The sequence below is a fragment of the Mustela putorius genome, unplaced genomic scaffold (assembly GCF_011764305.1).
Source record: "Mustela putorius furo isolate JIRA1106 unplaced genomic scaffold, ASM1176430v1.1 tig00003863_pilon_pilon_pilon, whole genome shotgun sequence".
Classification (NCBI taxonomy): Eukaryota; Metazoa; Chordata; class Mammalia; order Carnivora; family Mustelidae; genus Mustela; species Mustela putorius.
The window spans coordinates 30304849-30328952 of NW_025422015.1; the positions used below are offsets into that span (position 1 = coordinate 30304849).

General features: G+C 36.8%; 1 protein-coding gene across 6 annotated transcripts in view; it reads right to left on the reverse strand.

Annotated features, from left to right (window-relative positions):
• The window catches only part of PKIB (cAMP-dependent protein kinase inhibitor beta), a 109904-nt gene that overhangs the window by 42529 nt on the left and 43271 nt on the right, over window positions 1–24104 (reverse strand). For all 6 annotated transcript variants that reach the window (XM_004740114.3, XM_045066405.1, XM_045066408.1 and 3 more), the window contains exon 3: window positions 476–543. The gene's annotated coding sequence lies outside the window, so the exon portion shown is untranslated. The remainder of the gene's footprint in view (window positions 1–475; window positions 544–24104) is intronic.

Here is a 24104-nt window from a genome sequence, read left to right on the forward strand (position 1 = left end):
GGACTCTGGGATTGTGACCTGAACCAAAGGCAGCCACTTAATGACTGAGCCACCCAGGTGCCCCAAAGCCATGTAACTTTTTACAGAATACAAATTCTTCCCTTTCCTGTGTTCACACCCTACCCTTTTCCTCTTCCTTCTCATTGATGTTACAGACTTCCTAAAATATGCACACACACAGATATTTTCACAAAGGGGAAAAAAGTAATGACAGTGACATCAAGACAGAGAAATTGCCAAAAAATAAGTCAAACGTTCACAAGCTATAGATAGATTTGATGGTTTTCTAACAGCAGTTTTGATTTCTTTGTTTTGGGTTTTGAGAGGTGATTTTCTGTGTGTTTTACTCTCACTCAAATTTTGCATGCCAACTCAGATTGTTTAGCCATATCCTGTCAAGAGTATTCTTGAAGGAGCCAATTCTTCCACAAAATCAATATCTAATTTTCTAAATAAAGAAGAAAAGGATACTTACAGGTCTCTGATTAAAATATGCTGTTATCTCTAAGAGGTTTAGGAAGAAACTCTGATAAACTTTCTTTCCTGTAAATTAATTTAAAAAAAACTATTAAGTACCAGAAAAGAAACAAATTCAGTTATATTAACAAATTTTATGAATTTTTAAAAAAGATTTTATTTATTTGAGAAAGAGAGAGAGAGAAAGCAAGCAAGCATGATCAGGGAAGGGACAGAGATTGAAGAAGACTCCCAACCAAGATAGGAGCCTGATGTGGGGCTCCATCCCAGGATCCTGGGATCATGACCTGAGCTGACAGTAGACAGTTAAATAACTGAGCCCCTACATTAATGCAGGTGCCCTTACATTAACAAATTCTAATCATTTTGTTTTTATAGAGTTACAACTGGTAAACACCATGACTTGACTTTCTTAAGAAAAGCAACGCCTCCAATTCTACAATAAAATTTTCTGTTAACAGTCAAAAGGCCTTCCTCTCAAGTAACAGGTGTTAGTACCTAGAATTGCCAGCTACAAAATGCAGTGGATAATTACTGCATCAGTGCTGTTAGGGATTAATGTCAACTTGAGAAGGTCATCATCTAAAAGTGACTGTCCATTACAACAAATACTTATAGGCACAGAAACATGCAAGAAAATATTTGGCATGGCCACACCTTTGGGAAACTATAGAAACCTATTATACTTTTGGAATAGGACTGTAGAAAAATTTTTAAATCTTTCTTAAGTGCCCTGAGGCATTGTACCAATATTCCACTACCCAAATGGGGACCATGCGAAAGGAATTCAACAATCTTGCTCCTAAAAACAATGATAAACAATGCACATATAATTTCTGTTCAAAAAATGGGCCCTGTATCCCAGGGTTGAGCACCTGACACAAGAAGGATGAAAAATAATAGGGGCATGAACTATCTGTATTCACACTAGCCATTGAAAGCAAGAGGGCACTTTGCAAATTCCCTCCACCACATTCCTACCACCTTCGGCCAGCCTGCCATTTACTCTTCTCGGACTATTGCAATGACATCCTAAATGACTCTTCTCTTATGCATTCTTGCTTCCTGCAAATCCATTCTTTACTCAGATGTCAGATGGAATTATTTCAAAGTAAATGTGCTCATGGCCATTCTCTAATTAATCCTTTACAGCCTTCTCATCACCTACAGGATCAAATCCAAGCCCTTTCACAGAATGTATGGTGCCCTCCAGGAGCTGGCCCCAATCCACCTCTCCTTCATTTTCACCCATGCTCAACCTGCATTAATCCTAAAGCTCTGAGGTCATACCCAATGAATGGCACCTCTTTGCCTTATTTATACTGCCCTTGTGACTGAGGTCCTTTGCCCGTGATCCCCTCCCTATCCCCTGGCTAGCACATATTCTCCCATTCAGGGTTAACTTGGGCACCCCTATCCCAGAAGACTTCTATGCCCTTTGGGCTAGTATGCTCGCTCCCCTGTGCTCTGAAACACTCTGGTGTATCTCCATTATTGAACTTACAAATTTCTGATACTGCCTTCCCATCTCCACCTCACACAATTTTTAAAGCCTTTTGAGGACATCGGCTGTGACTCATTCCTCTTGCACAACATTTTGTACATGGTAGGAGGAATAAAATAAATATCTGTTGAATGTCAAGGTGCATGAGGTATTTTTCAAACTCGGAGCTGCCTGAATGCATACTTTATCACTGTGAAAGAATTTTAAAATCCAAAATGGATATCTTTTAACTTGTTCCTGTACGCAGCTTCCCATATGGTTTGCACTGTTCCTCTCACTCTGTATCTGGGACTATTTCCCTCCAGTTGAGTCTAATTTTTCAGGACAAATATAGGGAACTGAGAAGAGGAAGAGGAAAACAAATGAAAACATGATCATGGGGGAAGTAGTAATAAAATTAAAATGTATACGCTTCAACATTTATGTACTATAATATAAATATTCACCCCTAAAAACCAATTTACAAAAACATACTTTTGTAGTTCTAATTTTCTCAAACATCTGCATACAGCTCTTGGCAAAGATCTAGTAGAAACTGCAAACAGGAACTCAATTTAAACTAAGTTTGATAACACTAAACATTGTTATTTGTGTCTTTCAAATGCATGTTTTAAAAAATCCCCTTTGTACACCTATACCATATTAGTGTTTTCATCTTATGAATTTCCCCTATTCCTGCCCATTGTAATAGAACCAAGAAACAAAAAAAGAAAGAGTATGCTGACAGAGTTACTTTACCCTCTCTACCTCTTCGCAGTTTATGTTATATCCAAGTATAGTCACAGGACGGACTTTGATAACTCACACAAATCAAAATTAAAGATTAAGAGACTGGGGGAGTCTTTACTTGTCTTAAGTTATCAACCGTCAACAATTTTACTAACAAAAGAGCAGTAATTTCTGAAAGGATTTCAAGAACAGTGGCATGCCCTTAATAACAACAACAAAATTGTTTGAGTAACACATCTCCTATTTACGAATATTTATTTTTATAAATTATAAGTATCACTCTACTAATAGACTAATGTAAGTTATATGTTATATTATAAATTATTACATATACTAGATACATTGACAGAAATTTAAAATGAAATAAAAATATAACTGGCTATTCTACTGTGTTCTTCCTGAACTTCAGTATAAGATGCAGAATCTGTAAGACATTGCTACTGCACACGGTCTAATTCTCTCTACTCTCTCTCTTAGAACAGCTATTAAATCTAGAGAAAACATAGTGTTATATACAAAGGCTAGGAGATACTCAAGGCGAGAAGGCAGCAGTCTCACCAAAGGGTATTTGTTGCAGGTTTGACAAGAGGAGCAGATCAAGGTGTGGGTAGGTCAGCAGAAATCCATCATATCAGAACCATGTACACTCAGAATTGTAAATCATCTAGTCCAGTGGTTTTCAAACTTTTTTTTTTCCCCAATGAACTCTTTAGCAGATGGCCAATATGTAAGACAGATCCATGCAGAACTGCTCTGGTTAAAGCAGCTCCCAGGCTCTACCCACTCTCTCCTCTTCCTCCTCTCCTCCTCCTCCTCCAAAAGATGTAGTCTGAAAAGGACATAACCACACTGCCATTAGAGATGAGGCTACCAGGCTGGAGATGGAAGGAGAGCAGCCATTTCAAGACAGAATTTAAAAAAGCAGCTAAAATTACTCAGACTGGGCACTTGTTCATCTTCCCTTTTAATGCCCCTGTCTTTTTTTAAGGAGAGGCTTCCCTGTGAATCCTGATCTGATCTCAGTTGTAAATGTAAATACTTAAACTATGATGATCCATTAGCATTTAAGATAATTTTTGCTCCTAGTGTTTGGTAAAATAATGAGTATTTATTTTCTCTTTGAAATATATATTCCCTAACTTGCAAGCTTTGATGACTCAAGCAGCCAGCCATGTCGATATACAATTAATTTACATAAAGAAGGAGGATCTGGAGCATCTCAAACACAAGATTTTAGGAGGTCCTTGAATCCTCAGAAATCAAGATAATAGTTAGTGCATTTTTTAAAAAAATCAAAATTAGTTTGAAAACTCTGTGATGAGGGATGCCTGGGTGGCTCAGTGGGTTAGGAGGCTGTATTCTGCTCAGGTCATGATCCCACGGTCCTGGGACTGAGTCCCAGATCAGGCTCCTTGCTCAGCAGGGAGCCTGGTTCTCCCTCTGCCTGCCAATCCCCCTGCTTATACTCTTTCTGACAAATAAATAAAATATAAAAATATATATAAATAATAAATAAAAACTCTATGATAAAAAAAAATCAAACATTTAAATAAAGATTTGATCTGTATTTGTGCAACTCAGCTTCACAAACCTTGCCTGGACCTGGACCTGCTCCAGTATCTTCTCTGAAAGAATAAAGAACTAAATATAGGGGCGTCTGGATGGCTCAGTGGGTTAAGCCGCTGCCTTCGGCTCAGGTCATGATCCCAGGGTCCTGGGTCGAGTCCCGCATCGGGCTCTCTGCTCAGCAGGGAACCTGCTTCCTCCTCTCTCTCTCTCTCTGCCTGCCTCTCTGCCTACTTGTGATCTCTGTCAAATAAATAATAAAATCTTTAAAAAAAAAAAGAACTAAATATAAATATAATGTCAGATTACTTGTATTAAATAAATGTCTGTCTCTACATTACCTAGGATTATAGAAAAAGAAGCAAATGTAATCTGGAGGACAAAGTCCAAACCAGGTGCGTTCTGTGATATATACCTTTACACCTCAGTCTGAAGGACTGAGGACGAGGTTAAGGCGTTTGGGAACAAAGAAGCAGCTGGACAACTGTAACACATGAAGTAATCCTTAGCTCATGCTTGCATTTGAGCAATTTTACAATTTCAGTGAGCTACTAAATCTAGTTCTAGTTGATTCAATAAATATTCTTCTATTTTCATTTTTTTTAAAGCAAATCGTAGTTCTAAAATGCATAAAAACCTGAAAGTTGAAATGGGTCAAGTGAACATCATCTGATTCCTAAAAGCAAATTAACTACTTCAACTGCAAGACCTAGTTTCAAAAGGCTGCTCTTAAAATGTATTTAACCTCTCAAGCATGACAATGGTGAAAACAAGCTTCAAAGAAGTGAATCATCCTGACATTAGCAAGTACGTGCATTCATGAAGATGTTTCCATCCACAGCCCTAGTTTAGGAAAATAAATGACTCCATGTCTGACACAGAGCAGGCACTCAACACATATTTACTAAATATATAAATGAATCAATGAATGAATGAACTTTGAAAAAAAGGTAGAAACAGGTAGACTAGGACCAGATAATAAAGAGCTTTAAAGGTTAAGAGCAGGAGGTTAAACAAGGGGTGGGGGAGTAGCTCTTTAAAAGAAAGAATGGGTGGCTTGATAGAGCGATCAGTAAATCCAGCTAAAAGTCTTCTCGCAATAATCTTGGCAATGGGCAATAAAGGCACACCAAAGGGTAAAGACAATAAAATTATAGTAAGGAAGGTGTAGCAGCTGCTGCTAGTTGGCTCCCAAAGTTCTTCTCCTTGTCTTCTGTAGAAACAGGAAGTTTACCTGGGCACGTGGCTAAAGACCATATAACCAGACCTCCCACACTGCTAAATAAGGCCCTGGATTTTGCCATTTGAAGATGGGCTATGAGCAGAAGTAATGTATTTCATTTTTAGGTTATTTCCTTAAAAAAAGGAGAATGTGGCCTCTGCCTCCTCTTGTCCCTTTGTTGAACACCCGTCTGTGCCTGCTGTGCTGAGCCATCACCCATCAAGCAGACAAGGACAATCAAGACTTTGGGGATGACAAAGGATGGAAGGAGCCTGCATTTTTAGCAGGGCTATGCCACTATTCCACCCCTGTACTATTGACCTGACCTCTCCACAGTACAAAACTACATTTGCATCGTGTTTAATCCAGCTATTTTGGCTCTTTGTGACAACTGGCAAACATCTCTTATCTGATACAGATGAATCTAAAAAACACTTCAAAATGGAAAATTCCATAGAACATGGTGATAGCTCTAGTGAATGAAGGAAAGCCGTGAGCTGAAACAATTCCAAGGTTTTATGTTTGGGGAACTAGGAGAGTGGAACCACTAATACAATAACTGATGAGGAGGAGAGCTGGTGACAATAGAGCCCAGGGGACATGGACAGTAAGTCATGTAACTATGGACTCGGGCAAGAGAAGAAAATTTAAAATGGAAACTTCAGCAATTTTGTATAGAATATAGTTGAAAAAATGAGAATTGATAGAATGTCAGACTCAGAGAGATCAGTGTGTCAGAAACTTAATAGGTGTTCTCCCAGAAGGCAGGAAGAAGAATCAGTAATCAGCTAAGGCCAAAATAAATAAATAAATGAATAAAAATGTTTATTCTTATCTTAATAAGGGTAGTGATTTGAAATCTGAAGAACAGAATTAACCTTAATCCAAGAAGACAAACAAATTTAAAAGGGATTTGATATAGCTTATAGTTCTTAAATATTTAAAGTTCTCATGAAAAATTAAAGCAAACATTTCTTGAAATAAAAAAGCATTTATGAGGGTTCTGAACAAGCCAAGCCTCAATCATGCCTTAGTTTCCATTTAAATGTCCAGAAGGACAAGACAAGAAAAAAAAAAAAAAAAAAAGCAACAGGTACTTACACCATTTTCTCTTTTCCTTATTCTCACGGTAGAGGAAGGAACAAGAGGAGAGGAGCAAAGGGAAGTGGAAGCAGAAGTGTTTTGTTACTGTTCTCATCCTTTCTACAAGGCTAATATCTGGAAATGACAAAATGAAACAAAAGCCTCCCCAACTTTGACTAAGTTACATTCAAAGACGCAGTAGATCTGGATCTAAATTTAATTCACAGTGGATCTAAATTTTTGTTTTGAAGTTAATACAAGGTTGGCAACGGGCAAGTCAACTGTGACAATGTAAGAGTCTGGGAATCTGTTTCACTTGCCAGATGCATTCCTATTACTGGAAGATCACCAGCGTTCCAGAATATTCAGGCAGCCTTGTGTGCCATGCTCTTAGATAGCTCATCCTCCCCACCTGGCCTCTGCCACCAGAGGATATTTTTTAGGGAGCCATCAGACCAAAGATTTCTGTTCTCCATTCCACTGGTTACCACTATCCACTTCAGACTGATGACAATAACTATATTAGCTTTTTCTTAAGATTATTTTCCTCCCTAGCTTTAGGCTGCAGAATGTACATTGTAGTTACCCAAGGACATCAAAATTCCAGGATTCTTTACCATTATATTTTTACTGAAACCAATCATACTAATTCACTTTGTATGAGGAATTGATATTCCCCTCCTTTCCTTTGAAGAGAAATCTGTTAGTAATCTTTTCCTTTTCACATAGTGACTGCATTATCCATGGTCTTTAAACTGTGTGTGTGTGTTTGTGGTGGTGGTGGGGGGGGGGGGGGGTTTGTCCTTATTGTTCCTAGCATTATACTTGAGTTTCATGATCTTTTTAAAGTTCTTAATACTGGCTCAAATTGTGGGATTACACCCCACCTTTTTTTTTTTTTTTAATAATGACCAGACATTACTATTTATTCATTTAAGTAAATCAGGGTAGAAAGGCTTGCCCTAAAATAACCTCTCCTTTATAAATGGTTGCAGAATACCTGAACAAAAGTTACCATACACCATCAGGTTAGCTTGTGGCAAAAAAAAAAAAGCTTTATTCTAATCTTGAGTTGATATAAGGGAAGAAGGTATACGTGTATCAGGGGCGGGGGCAGGAAGGAGGGTTGTGTTTCATGGTACTTAGTTAGCATACAACATGCAAAACTGTCATGCTTCACTCCCATCTGTCCTGCCCATCTCGTCAGGTGTGGCTTATGTGGTTCTAAAATTCCTGGCATTGAACATATAAACTGAAAGCCACTCTGATCACTCAGGAAAGCCCCTTTCTCTACCTCCTTATCATGTGTCATTGGAAAACCACATTACTAAAGCACCAGTTACACATTTATTATAAACTACTTACTGTTTTTTAATGTTTGCTTGCCAAGCTTCAATAAAGGAAGTTATATTTTAAATTTTTTTAACATTATATTTATTCATCTGAGAGAGAATGAGAGAGAGCATGGGGGGTGGGGAAGGTCAGAAGGAGAAGCAGACTCCCTGCAAAGAAGGGAGCCCCCCCCCCCCCAATGTGGGACTCGATTCTGGGACTGCAGGATCATGACCTGAGTCAAAGGGAGTTGCTTAAACAACCGAGACACCCAGGCACCCTATATTTTAAAATTTTCCAACAATATTACATTTCTTAGCCTATAGTACTTTCTTGCTTATGTCACAACCCTCAAACACCAGGAAATCATCTCATAAGCCTCAGATGTGCTCTAAATGATTTACATTTTAATAGTTATATCTGGAACTATATATCTGTATAGTTATATCTGTCCACCATCACAGTTAAAACAGTAATTTCAGTGTTAATAAAAAAAAGAGTTAAAATTCTGAGACTAGCCCCAACACTCTTACATTCATACTAGCATATTTAGATCTGGCGTTTATGTTCACAAAGAAAGCCAATGAAAACGATGTTATATAGGAACGTGAATATACCAACACGGGAGCTAACAAGGGCTGAGTGTTCATGATTTTCCAGATATCTCACACTGGACATTCCCACACTGAATCCTTACAAAAGCCCTCAAAAGTAGATACTAATACTACTGGATACCTGACAGAGACTGTGGTTATAATAGAACCAGCACCAAGCGGTGTCAAGATGGGAACCCAGTCTGCCTGACACTGAGACATACTGTCGCATGAACAGCAGTGGAACTTGATTCATTCAACTCACAGGAGCCCCCAAAAGTAAATACGTGGAAAATATGCGACATTATGTTTTCAAAGTGGTTTTTGCAGGACATTGTATTAGCATTGCATTTTAATACCAGATGCTCCATCCTCACCTTGATGAGATCAGTGACCTGCTCAAAGGAGCCAGCTCGGTTTTTTCAGAAGCACAACAATATCCTTGAGGGAGTTCAGGACAACACTGGGTGATGGGACATGAAGGAGGACACATGATGTAATGAGCACTGGGTATTATATAAGACTAATAATCGTAGGCCTCTACCTCTGAATCCAATAATACACTGTATGTTAACGAATTGAATTTAAATTAAAAAATAAAGACAAATTAACCAATATTAAAAAAAAAAGTGTTTCTATCCTTCCATATCTACCAGAAAGTGATTTCAGGGACTTATAGAGTAATGGGTATGAAGTGGGAGAGGAGCACAATAAATGGATTCTCAATTTTAAATGATATATATTATTAAATATAAAAATAATACAATATATTATTCTCTATAAATACATTTATTATTGTTGTCGTTATTGTTACTGTTACTATTTAGTGCTCTTTGGGGTAAGACAAGATGCTTTTATGAAACGGACACAATGACTTGTGACAGGACAGTAAAGCCTTCGGACTTCATTTTCCATATTTGCTCAGATAGCCTGTGGGAGCTTTAAGGGCTTCTGCAACGTAACCCTTCCTGAGCCATGTTGAGAGATGGTGTCAAAGGCAGGAACACTAGGCAAAGGAAGTCAGACAGTCCAAAAGGTTTGGCCAGAGAAGGCGAACGCTGGGAAAGAGTCTAATACTAAAGACAGTATAATGCTACACACATGGGCTTTGAAGCCAGATGGTCTCTAGAACTTAATAGCTATAACTTGGATAACTTTGGCCCAACTTTCTGTATTTATAATGTGGAAAGAAAACTTCTGCCTCACAGAATAGGTTATGAATGTTAAGTGAGACAATGTCTGAAAAGTACTCAGTATAATGCCTAACACGTAGTAAGTGCTTAATAAATGATAGTCATTATTAGATGTTCCTTGTACCCAAGGAGAAACTATACTTTAGAAGGTTAAGTGACTAGCACAAGATCTTAGGCCGTTTCTTTATTGTGGGGGGAAGGAAGGGAATACAAACTCAGCTGCATCTAAGGCCAAATTGCTTCTAAATAACCAATTACCACCCAGGGCACCTGGGTGGCTGTCAGTTAGGCATCTGAATCTTGGTTTCAGGTCAGGTAATGATCTCATGGGTCTTGGGATCAAGCCTTGGCTAGTGGTCGGCGCTCAGCAGGGAGTCTGCTTGAAGACTCTATCCCTCCGCCCTTCCCCACCTGTGCACATGCTCCCTTGCTCGCTCTCTCTCAAATAAATAAATGTTTTTAAAAATTTTTTTAATAAATAACCAATTACCAACATAGGACCAGAAAAGGTCTGAGAAAATTTCAAATGCACTCTAATTATTTTTTTTCCCACTAACAAAACTGACGTTATAGCCAACTCTTTTTTTCTCTTCCTGACCTCCATTTCCTTTCAAATCTAACTGTGTGAATTCCTATGTGATTTGATTCTGTTAGTTCTTGGGTTAAAGGTCTCCTTGCATCTATTTGACCTGATATTCTCAGTTACAGCTATTTCTCTTTCCTATAGCCTAGGAAAAACACACATAAAAGAGAAATCTACAGAGGAACATTATTCAATAGGCATTTATCTTTGCTATTTAATTTGCTGCAGATTTAGAGATGTTTCTAACTGAATAAGATATAGAATGTCAGTCTCAGATTTTAGAATAATATTAAGAAAAGAAAAAACCTGAAATAGCCTTTTGAGATAAATCCATTCTTGAAGGGTCTTTCAAGAGTTACTTGTAAGCACCAACTGTAAAAACAGTCTCTAAAAAGCAAAGCAACCAAGTAAAGACTTCATACCCAGTTCGTCAGTAAAGAGACGTAAGCTGTAATGCTCATTTCCGGTTTCCTGTCTATCCTTGCTAAGGGATGCAGCCTAGTCTTGTTTCTTTTTGACATTGTTGTTGCTTGTTGTCGTTGTCATTTTAAAGAGTTTTCTTTAATCCAGGTATATGGATCAACTAAGAAAAAACTTTGCTTTTCTAATTTTTGGTGTGTCTAGAACTGGAGAGCTATTTGGAGCTGGCCACTGTGTTAGGCTGTGTAGACTGCGCGTCACAGCTACCACTCATACCGTAGTCCCACACTCACAGCTGAACTTAAGACACTGTTGATGTCATTGAAGTACAAATTTAGAACAAAGGAAAATCTTAATACTTTTTATAAGGATTTACTTTTTCCCCCAGTATTGTTTACTATATTAAATATATTTGCTTTTTAGAAGAATTAGCTGATTTACATATGCTTCACTTGAACTGATGGAGATAAGCTTCATGTTAAGACATTAAATTCAATGCAGGGTTACAGACAGGATCAAAAATAAAGAGCCAAAATTCCACAGAAATATATTTAATGCCAAAATCATCCCCCCTTCTTTGAATTTGCGAGTGTGACTACATATCTCAGACTTAGGCCAGTGACATTTATTACTGGCTGCATTTACATCTCCAATAACAGCAGCTTATTCACGTCAGGATTTATCTGGCTCAGAGAAAAATGGCAGCTGCGGTGGTGATTCACTAAAACCAATTCTCAGTGAAGCAGCTGCTGCCGAAAGCTGTGCTTCTCACATCAATCATTTGCTGATTGTCACAGCTAGTTGAGTCACAGCATCTGCTCCGTCTATTGATTTCGTGGTTGTTGATATTTGCATTGCATTGTAGCACTACTGTTGTCACATCACGCTGCACTAGTTGAAATAACATCAGCTTGGGGACCCTTCAAATATCAGAAAATTCACATCATCATGAAAATACGACCATTCTGTGAAGGAGCTGGTGAAAGAGCAATCATTCCAACTACTAGGAGACAAACCTATTTTTAGTAGAATGACCCCCCCATCCCCCACTTCTGGGCTTCTCTGGGGGATTGGCCTTCGTAGATGAGACCTCAGCACCCAGCAGTGTCACAAATACTGGATTTGGTGTAGTAGGTTGATTTGTGTCTCTTAAAAAGACACATTGAAGTCCTAACCCCCAGTACCTATGAATATGATCCTATTTGGAAATAGGATCTCTAGGGGCACCTGGGTGGCTCAGTGGGTTAAGCCTCTGCCTTCGGCTCAAGTCATGATCTCAGGGTCCTGGGATGGAGCCTGGCATTGGGCTCTCTGCTCAGCAGGGAGCCTGCTTCCCCTCCTTTCCCTGCCTGCTGCTCTGCCTACTTGTGATCTCACTCCCTCTGTCAAGTAAATAAATCTTTAAAAAAAAAAAAAAAAAGAAAGAAAAGGAAAAAAAAAAAGAAATAGAATCTCTATAGATATAACCGAGTTGAGATGAGGTTATATCGAATTAAGGTAGGCCCTTAATCCAATATGACTGTGTATCCTTATAAAAAGAGCAAAGACAATGTGAAAAGGCAGCTATAGAGAGAAACCTCATGGCAAGATGGAGGCAGAGTAATGCATTTACAAGCCAAGGAGTACCTCGCCCTACCAGAAGCTGGAAGAGACAAGGAAGGATCATTCCCTAGAGGCTTTTTGGAGGGAGCACAACCTTGCCGACAGTTTGATTTCAGACTTCTGGCTTCCAGACTGTGAAAAATAAATTTCTGTTCTTTGTAAGCCACTCAGTTTGCGGTACTTTGCTATGGCCGCCCTTCTGGGGTATCGATCTGGGGACGGTAAAAGAATCTCAGCTGCTCCTGGAGGGCACGGGTATAAACAGCGTTGACCCAGGGAACCACAGTGCCTACATAGACTTCTCTCCAGGCCACGTTTACTCAGATTAGAGACTTTTCTCACATTAAAGCATCCTTAAGTGTTTAGATAATTCTGAGGATAAACAAAATCAAGACACAACTAAAAGACCTTAGACTTTAAAATATGTAAAAATAGCTTGAGAGGAGCCAAATACCCCATAACACCTTATGTTTCTAGTGCTTCCTGGTGTTATCTCATGACCTGTCAGTATTAACAGATGTCAAGCTGTCACCACATTTATTCATGCCTGAAAGTTTCAACACACTCAAAAAAATGAACAGATGTATTAGAATCACTAGAGTACCTACTTCCATGAAGTTTTTCAAAGCAAAGGAAGTACAGAAGAAATGGCACAAGGAGGATAAGAGAGACAGAAATATGCTCAAGGGACTGAGCCATTAAATTAAATCTTCATAATTCTTGCTTAAGTGTTTCTCTTGGAAGGTAGAAAAACATGGCAGCTAGATTCAGACACCCTTGAGTTATGCCAGCCCCACCACTAATGAGCTCTCTGTCTTTGGGCAAGTTACATAACCTCTCTAAACTTCAATTCACTCATTAGTAAATGAGACCAATAATCCTACCAACTATATAAAGAAAGTATTTGGTAATTATTAGCAATTATTGTTATTATTATTATTATTATTACTAATCTCCATGTTAACTTGTCACTTCAGTCATGGTAGAGTGTGCCTCCATACCTCTGCCATCTATTTTTAATCCAGAAAGAAATAAAGTCAGCTGCAAAATGGGTCGACTTTAAAAAATACCTAGAGTGCTATAGCCTTACTTGGACTACATGCAATTGGACAGAAAGAGAAAATTATTTGCAAATCTTGTTGATAAGAGTTTCTCTAAAATATTCTAATCCTTTTCTCCTGCTTGGTAAATGGAAGATACTGGATAATCACTGAGGCTCTCACAGCTTTTGATGGTCATTACATGCCCTGAATATCAAATATTATTAGGATGATCTTTTTTACATAATACTTTAAACTAATAAATATATCAGAATTGTCTTCTATAATGTACAAAGGATGCTCACTGTGCTAAATCTATACCCTTACAATGTTATCCTATTCTTTGCTTCATTTTGTTTCATCTTCCACAGGTAGAATTTCAGATATCTAAAAAAACATTTATCATGCCCTCTTTTCTTATCAAACTAAAATAAATATCAACTACCTATAACTTATTTTTAAAACCTCTTCTGACATGTTGTTGAACAGTTAGGTTTTGAATGTAAATATAGGTTTTGAATGTAAAAAAGTTGAATATAAAATTTACTTTTTAGGCTGACAATTTTAATATTGTTGATTTCAGTTCACCAGTCTGGTCAGAAATAAGTATCATTTCTACCAAATGCTATCCCTTCCTATATTGTGCTATCAACAAAGATGAAAAAAAAAATGTCTTCTAGTATTAAACAAAGCTCACCCAAAAACAGTGCTAAGGAGAATATCACTAGAGGTTTTTCTCCACCTTGAAATGGGTCCATCCAAGAAAGGAACATAGAGTTTATAGATAGATTTTGGATCTGAAGACTTAAGATGGCTAACATGGCAACACTCCCCCCCCCCCCCCGCCGCAAACTGACCTATAGATTCAAATATAAGCAACACTAAATCCCAGATTGCTTTTTTTCTTTCTTTTTTTTTTCTTTTGGCAGAAAACTGATTCTAAAATTCAGCTGGAAAGTAGAAAATGTGAACCAGCCAAAACAATGTTGAGAAAGAACAAAGTTGGAGGACTTACAGATCTTGATTTCAAACCCTAACACAAAGCTCTAGTAACCAAGTCAGTGTGATGCTGACATAAAGATAGATATGTAGATCAATGGAACAGAATTGAGAGTCTAGAAAAACACACACACACATTTATGATCACTTGATTTTCCACAAAAGTGTCAAGCCAATTGAATGGGGGTAAGAATAGTCTTTTCAACAAATGGTGCCAGTACAACTGGATATCCACGTGCAAAAGAATGAAGTTGGATCCATTTCCCACCACACACAAGAATTAAAAACGGATCATAGACCTAAATGTGAGAGCTAAAACTGTAAAGCTTTTAGAAGAAAAATAAGTAAATTTTCATGAACTTGGGGTAGGCAAGAGTGTCACAGATATAACACCAAAAGTGCAAGTGACAAAAGAAAAAAATATATATAAATTGAACTTCACTAAAATTAAAAACTTTTGTTCATTAAAGGATACCCTCAAAAAGTAAAAAGGTTATCCACAGAACCGAAGAAACTATTTGCCAATCATATATCTGATTAGCAACCTATACCTAGAATATATAAGATCTATTACAATTAAATAATAAAAGATAAATAACCCAATTTAGAAAATGGGCAACAGGCATTAATAGATGTTTCTCCAAAGCAGATATGCAAATAGCCAAAAGGCACATGGAAAGATGTGTAACATCATTATTCAATAGAAAAATGCAAATTAAAACCAAAATGAAGTATATCACTTTATAGCGGGATGACTGTGGACAATGACAAGTATTGGCAAGGATATGGAGAAATTGAAAGCCTTATCTAATGCTGGTTAGAATGTGAAGTAGTGCAGCCTCATTGGGAAATAGTTTGCCAATCCCTCAAATTGTTAAACATAGTTACTATATGACCCAGCCATTGTACTCCCAGGCATATGCCCAAGAGAAAAAAAAGCATATACTCATCTGAAAACGTATACAGGCATAACATTTTAACATTCCTTCACAGCAATGTCATTCATAATAACCAGAAAGTGGGAACAACATAAATATCAGTTGATGAATGCATAAACAAAATGTAGTCCGTCTTCACCACTGAATATTATTCAGCAATAAAAAAGGAACGAAGTACTGATACATGATATAATATGCATGAAACCTGAAAACATTATGCTGAATGAAACAAAACACATGTACGTTTCCATTTATATAAAATGCCCAAAATATGCTAATTTATAGAAACAAAGTAGATTTGTGGTTTCCTAGGGCTGGTGTGGAGGGAATGGTTTGGGGAGACCTGGCGAGTCACATTAACAGCTTTAGAGTTTCTTTTTGTGGTGATTAAAATGATCTAAAGCTGTTTGTGGTGATAGGGTATGAATATACTAGAACTGTATATTTCAAATGGATATATTTCAAATGGCTCTGCATATTTCAAATGGATCACTTTTATGGTATGTGAATTTAATGTCAGCGAAGTTTTTTTTTTAAGTTAAATAAACTTACTGGGGCACATGCGTGGCTCAGTTAGTTAAGTGTCCAACTCTTGATTTCTGCTCAGGTCATGATCTCAGGATAGTGAGATCCAGCCCCACATCTGGTTCCACACTGAGCATGGAGACTGCTTAAGAACTTAAGATTCTTTCTCTCCCTTTCCCTTTGCCCCTCCCCCACCTCTCTTCCTCCATCTCTAATACACAGCAACAACAACAACGTAAAACAACATTAAATTTACTGCAAAACATGCTCAGAGGATGTTAATGTTCAGTGCGAATACTAATATGAGGGAGGATTTGTGTGCAGTGTGCCACCCAAGTTTATCCATACAGTCATTTATTCTTAAAGAATTTTGGAAAAACAGATCTCAACTTGAACTTGATTCTTTTTTTGAAAAAGAGAATGTAGAATTAGGATGCCCTTTTGCTACATTTAATATACCTTGTATATGTTCTCTATCTTTTGATTATTTTTCTAAAATAGTAAGAAATATCTAATATGAATATTCAATCTACAAGTCTAAATGTTCATATATAGAAAAGTTTATTAAAGGGGTAAGTGTTTTAGGTAAGTGATTGCAGGAATGCACAAATCACTGAGATTTTCTCCTCTTTTTACAGCTCATGTCCAAAACTGTTTTCCTGAAGAAATCACACATTTCCATACAAAAGCATGCTCTCTTTGTATCATAGATACAATCATCCTTTTGAGCCTAAAATCGTATGGCGAGGGGGTTGCCTTATCTTATTTTGATCAATCAATAAATAAATACAAAAATACATAAATAAAAAAAAAGAATTTGTGCTTGATGGAACCAGAATTTTTTGGCATAAGTAACCATGAAGTTATTTAATTTCAAGATATTCAAGCCTTTCATGCTTTCCAGTGATTACTGTTCTAAACATATAGCAAGCTCTCTTTGCCATGAACTTTATGCAAGGAGGGTGTGACTATGTCTATGGTTTAGATTCCAAGAGAACAACCAATCACAGAGCTACAGAATGCTAGAGTGGGAAGGAGCCTTAGAGAAGAATATATTTAACTCTCTAATCTCAATTCTCTAATTTCAGAACAGAGGCCCTCTATGCCATAGTTCCTGAAAAAGTTGCCAAAGTACGGAGCAGAGGCAGAATTAGATCAGGTCTTCTGAGCGCCTCCCCATTGTTCTTTTTACCACAATAGACTGTCTTTCAGCCCATAACCCAAGATGGCTTTTTTGGTCCTGACCATGTTGTCAACAACAGTGTGCCTACAAGTATGAAAAACGGGCCATGTTTTGTGAGGCTTATCTTACGCGTGTCAGAATCCTCTGGGTTCTGCTGTGTTCAGAAAACACCTGCAAAATGATTCAGTGTTTAGTTTTCTCATTCATCCAGAAATTTGACATCTCTAGCTCATTTGTAAGGCAAACTGAAGTACATAATTAATTTTCGTGTTCTTTCAGAATATTTTAATATGCTGGGCAGGATAAATGTTTTTCTCATTTTCTTTTTCTTTTGCGCAGTGTTTTCTATTTTGAAAATGACTCAACTGACTGTCGTTCTCTGCCTTTTTATTTAAAAGTTTCTTGTATCTTACTTTTTTCCTTACTAGTGTCCTCCAAAAATAGTCTGAGCAGAAATCTCTCAGCTAATAGATTTTGAAATTACTTCTTTTGCATTTACAGATTTTCCTCTTGCTATTTCATTTAATCAATGCCAGTCTGTACATAGACAACTCGCCCAAAAAAAGTTTGAGACAGAGAGTTCATGAAATTGGAATTTTAGATGTTAGTTAAGAATATGACTTCTTTCAAATACGTGAAATTCTTGCCATGAACAGTAAGGAGACAGAATAATATACCCTTCTACTGAGTTAAAGCTTACTTACTGTTTGTGTGGAAAAAAAGTAAGCCAACTACCTATAGTTAAATCATATGACAGCCAAATAGTCTTGCAGAATGATTTCACACTTTGATTTATCAAAAGATTCATGATTCACAATGTCTTTTAAAACCATAATTAAATTTTGCATAATCTCTGAGGGAAACAGCATGGTAAGGGCTGAATATTCTTGATATCAATAATTTTGAAAATATTTAATAACTCTATGGCTTGAAATTTTAACTACATTCAAGTATATTTTATGTATATATATAGTCTCATTAATTTTGCTATGTACATTTATGGAGTAAATAAAATTCTAATAAGAAGTAAAGATCTTCAAACTTGTCAAGTAAACAAGTTAACTTAAAGTATTTAGAAGTATCTATTTCCGTCTAAATAATATGCAGATAAAAACATTTTATTCATTTAAATAGTCCATATGACTTCTCTTTGGTGAAGTCTAGTTTTTGTTCCTCATGAAAAAATTGCTTTGATTAAAAATATTAAATAGAGCTTACTGTTTAATATTATAAAATATTAGTAACTTTAGGCCATGATTCTATTGTATTCAACACTATGTTCCCAGTATTTAAGAGAGTCCCTGGCAGATGGTAAGTAGGTGCTTCATAAAAATTTGTCAGAGTGGTAAATAAATGAGCAAATATCATTGTTAATATAAACATCTAACATTAAAAAGTGCTTTGAATGTGCCAGGAACTGTGCTAAATTCGATTTCATTGCTTCCATCCTCTAACAGACCAACTGCAGACAAACTATTGTCCTCTCCATTTTATAGATGAGGCTAATTTCAGAAGGCTAAGTAAAGCCACAGGGTGGACCATTGAGCAAGTTTAGGGGTATAAACCTAGTTGTCCCTGACCACAGAGCCTGATCTTCACCCCTACTCTACGGTAACAATAATAGTACTAATAATATTAACAATGTTGTAATAATAATATTGTTGAGCCATTCCTGTGTGTGTTACACATGGTTTTAAGCCTTTACACATGTTAATTCATCTAATCCTCATAATATTCTTATAAATCAGATACCACAATTCTCAACTTATAGATAAGCAGACAGTCTGTTAGTCTGTTTTCCCCTCAATTATTTCCAATTATTAGGCTTGTTTTTATTGTGGCTTTTTCAAGTAATAAGCCAAAAAAGAAAAGTATAGTTACAGTATTTCCATACTTTGTTCCAAGGCCTGTTTCTGGTGGGACTCTGGCTAAGGCATAAACATATAATAAAATTAACTTCCACCGGGCAACTGAAATATGCTTGGTAACTAATCTGAGTTATTATCACAGTCCTCCTAAAATCCTGAAGATAGATATGATTATCATCATTTCATTGATGAGAAAATTGAGGCTAGGAGAGGTTGCCCAAACCACAAGCTGGTTGGTGCCATGGTCAAGATTCAACCTCAGGTCTTGAGTCCAGTTCAAACACACTAACCAAATATTATTGGTACTTCTCATCTTCTGGGGACAAAAACTTTCCTAGAACTTTGGTGAACTAAAATTGACCCATTCCTGACTTTGCTCCCCAAAGCAGCCTCTCTCTATGAGCTTCACCTCTGTGATACACTTAGATGTATCAAAGCAATAGAAACAGAAGGGTTAGGTTAGCATGTTTGGATGGGACTCGGTACTAACATATTTCTGGAATTCTTTTCCACGGCAGACCCAGAGTAATTCCTGGACAAGAAATCCATTGATGGCAACCTGATTTGTTTTCACTCCACTCTCTTGTGGAATATAAACTCTTCCATTTGTCTTTAGTAATTTAGTGCCTTATGCTTATAATACTGAATTTTTCATGCTTTATCCAATTCAAAGCTGACCAAATCCATTCATTAGAATATCTCACTAAGGGGCATCTGGGTGGCTCAGTCAGTTGAGCATCTGACTCGTGATTTCAGCTCAGGTCATGATCTCAGGGTTGTGAGATGGAGCCCCATATCTGGCTCTGTGCTTAGCAGGAAGTCTGCTTGAGATTCTCTCCCTCTGTCCATGCCTTTCCCTTCCTCTCCCTGTCTAAAAATAATTATACATATGTATAAATAATTAATAATATAAATATATAATTACCATATAATATATATTTAATAATTAATATATAATATAATGTGCAATTAATAATATAAATATAAATATATTATATATTATAAATATAATAATTATAATAAATAATTATTATATAATACATAATTAACCAATTGTGTATTATATAATTAATTAATGAATTATCACAGTTTTCTGAAATAAAAATAAAAGTATTTTGTGACAAAGTATAGAGGCAAAGGCACAATTAGAATGAATGCTGAGAAAAGGAAAACTTCCAGACTCTTTTTATGAAGCCAGCATTACCCTGATCCCCAAACCAGGCAAAGACCCTACCAAAAAGAATTTCAGACCAATATCACTGATGAATATGGATGCTAAGATTCTCAACAAGATCCTAGCAAACAGGATCCAACAGCACATTAAAAAGATTATCCACCATGACCAGGTGGGTTTCATCCCTGGGCTACAAGAATGGTTCAATATTTGCAAATCAATCAATGTGATAGAACAAATCAATAAGAGAAAAGAGAAGAACCATATGGTCCTCTCAATTGATGCAGAAAAAGCATTTGATAAAATCCAGCATCTGTTACTGATTAAAACGCTTCAAAGTATAGGGATAGAGGGAACATTCCTGAACCTCATAAAATCTATCTATGAAAGATCCACAGCAAATATCATCCTCAATGGGAAAAAGCTTGCAGCCTTCCTACTGAGATCAGGAACATGACAAGGATACCCACTCTCACCACTCTTGTTCAACATACTATTAGAAGTCCTAGCAACAGCAATCAGACAACAAAGAGAAATAAAAGGTATCCAAATTGGCAATGAAGAAGTCAAACTCTCTCTCTTCACAGATGACATGATTCTTTATATGGAAAACCCAAAAGACTCCACCCCCAAACTACTAGAACTCAAACAGCAATTCAGTAACGTGGCAGGATACAAAGTCAATGTACAGAAATCAGTGGCTTTCTTATACACTAACAATGAAAATACAGAAAGGGAAATTAGATAATCGATTCCATTTACTATAGCACCAAGAACCATAAGATACCTGGGAATAAACCTAACCAAAGAGGTAAAGGATCTGTACTCGAGGAACTACAGAACACTCATGAAAGAAACCGAAGAAGACACAAAAAGATGGAAGACCATTCCATGCTCTTGGATCAGAAGAATAAACATTGTTAAAATGTCTATCTGCCTAGAGCAATCTACACTTTTAATGCCATTCCGATCAAAATTCCACCAGTATTTTTCACAGAGCTGGAGAAAATAATCCTAAAATTTGTATGGAATCAGAAGAGACCCCAAATTGTTAAGGAAATGTTGAAAAACAAAAATAAAACTGGTGGCATCATGTTACCTGATTTCAAGCTTTACTACAAAGCTGTGATCACCAAGATAGCATGGTACTGGCATAAAAACAGACACATAGACCAGTGGAACAGAGAGCCCAGATATGCACCCTCAACTCTATGGTCAAATAATCTTCAACAAAACAGGAAAAAATATACAGTGGAAAAAAGACAGTCTCTTCAATAAATGGTGCTGGGAAAACTGAACAGCTATATGTATAAGAATGAAACTCGACCATTCTCTTACACCATACACAAAGATAAACTCGAAATGGATAAAGGACCTCAAGGTGAGACAGGAATCCATCAGAATCCTAGAGGAAAACATAGGCAGTAACCACTTCGATATCAGCCACAGCAACTTCTTTCAAGATATGTCTCCAAAGGCAAAGGAAAAAAAAAGTGAAAATGAACTTTTGGGACTTCATCAAGATCAAAAGCTTCTGCACAGCAAAGGAAACAGTTAACAAAACAAAGAGGCAACCCATGGAATGGGAGAAGATATTTGCAAATGACAGTACAGACAAAAGGTTGATATCCAGGATCTATAAAGAACTTCTCAAACTCAACACACACAAAACAGATAATCATATCAAAAAATGGGCAGAAGATATGAACAGACACTTCTCCAATGAAGACATACAAATGGCTATCAGACACATGAAAAAATGTTCATCATCACTAGCCATTGGGGAAATTCAAATTAAAACCACATTGAGATATCGCCTTCTACTAGTTAGAATGGCCAAAATTAGCAAGGCAGGAAACAATATATGTTGGAGAAGATGTAGAGAAAGAGGAACCCTCTTACACTGTTGGTGGGAATGCAAGTTGGTGCAGCCATTTTGGAGAACAGTGTGGAGATTCCTCAAGAAATTAAAAATAGATAATCCCTATGACCCTGCAATTGCACTACTGGGTATTTACCCCAAAGATACAGATATAGTTAAAAGAAGGGCCATCTGTACCCCAATGTTTATAGCAGCAATGGCCACGGTCGCCAAACTGTGGGAAGAACAATGGACGAATGGATAAGGAAGATGCGGTCCATATACACTATGGAGTATTATGCCTCCATCAGAAAGGATGAATACCCAACTTTTGTAGCAACATGGATGGGACTGGAAGAGATTATGCTGAGTGAAATAAGTCAAGCAGAGAGAGTCAATTATCATATGGTTTCACTTATTTGTGGAGCATAACAAATAACATGGAGTACATAGGGAGATGGAGAGGAGAAGGGAGCTGAGGGAAATTGGAAGGGGAGGTGAACCATGAGAGACTATGGACTCTGAAAAACAATCTGAGGGTTTTGAAGGGACGGGGGGTGGGAGGTTGGGGTAACCAGGTGGTGGGTATTAGGGAGGGCACGTATTGCATGGAGCACTGGGTGTGGTGCAAAAACAATGAATACTATTACGCTGAAAAGAAATAAAAAAAATAAGAATTGGAATGCTGAGAACCTCCCTATCAAAGAAACCCACGTTTTCTTCACACCCCTGTCTTCAATGACCCCTGGTTCCAGATTTAAGGCAAAAAAGATGTAGCAGCCAGTGATGGTCCCGAGTCAGATCTGCTCTTGCCAAGAACATGAGGTACTCCCTAATTTAGAAAGAGTTCTGCATAGAGGTTCCCCACTACTAAGGTAAAGTCACGCTTGAACTCCAACTTCATTAAATTTCTATAGTAATATGCACATTACATCATAATGAGAGCAATAATTGCAAACTTGGAAAAAGAACAAATGACTTTATAAATGAATGAAGGCAATTATTGAAAAGTTAGACATCAGGCAATTGGATTTATTGTATCTCAAAGGATAATACTTATGTCAGTCTTAAAGGATTCAACAACGTAAGCCAATACATTTCCTATTCCATGAATAATACATAGCCAAAAATTTATAAGTGTATATAAATAATTACATATTATAATTATACTAATTATAATTACATAAATATATAAATAATACACATATACATAAATATATATGAATAACCACTTTTCTAAATTTGTAAATCAAATTTGACTCATCATTTATTAGGGATTATTCAATTATCATAACTACATAGCTAATCCAGTGCCTAAATGCAAGGTGTTGTCAAGACACCATAGAAATGACTTCACCCAAACCACTTCTGCAAATATAAGTTATATCTAACATTTTCTACTAATAACTCCAGGACCAGCATAAAACTAACCTTTTCCAAAACTATTTCAGCAACCTCCAGAAAATTAGAACTATATAATATTTCTAACAATTCTTACTTCACAAAGTAAGTTTCCAGGCTCATTTTTAAATTTGAAATTTACATGAAAGATTAGTAAATTTAATGTATATCCTAATCAACATGTAAGGATGTAAGGAACTTAATCTAGAGATCCAGGACAACAGCCAAGAATTAGGATTTGTGAGGGGCACCTTGATGGCAACAAACTCTTGATTTCAGTTTAGTTTATGATCTCAAGGTTGTGAGATCAAGCCCCACCCTCCCTACCCCTCCCCTCTGCTCTCTTTCTCTCTCTTTCTCTGTAAAATAAATAAATAAATATTTTTTTAAAAAGTACTTGTGAGCATTTCTTTGGGGTTATCATATACATCACCACATATCTGATAATCGATAAGCCTCTTATATTTATTCATTTCCCTTACTTACTCTAGCAAGAGCTTCAGATTCCTGCAGCTGTGAAGCTGGACTGAGAACTTTTACTGGCTGAGTACACTGAGATTGGCTCAAAGTTAGTGTTTAAGTTGAATTACTCCCTCATCTTTCAAAGCTTAGAAACACACAGTTGAAAAAAAGAGCTCAATAAATGTCAACATAATTTGTTGAAAACACCAATGTAAGAAAGATCCTAAGAAGCTCTTGCTTAACTATGGAAAAGAAGGAAGCAGGATGCAGATATGCCCAAAACAAGAGACAATCCAAATACTTCTGTAATCAGTCACTCATAAACTCCCCTCAGTAACAACTCTCCATA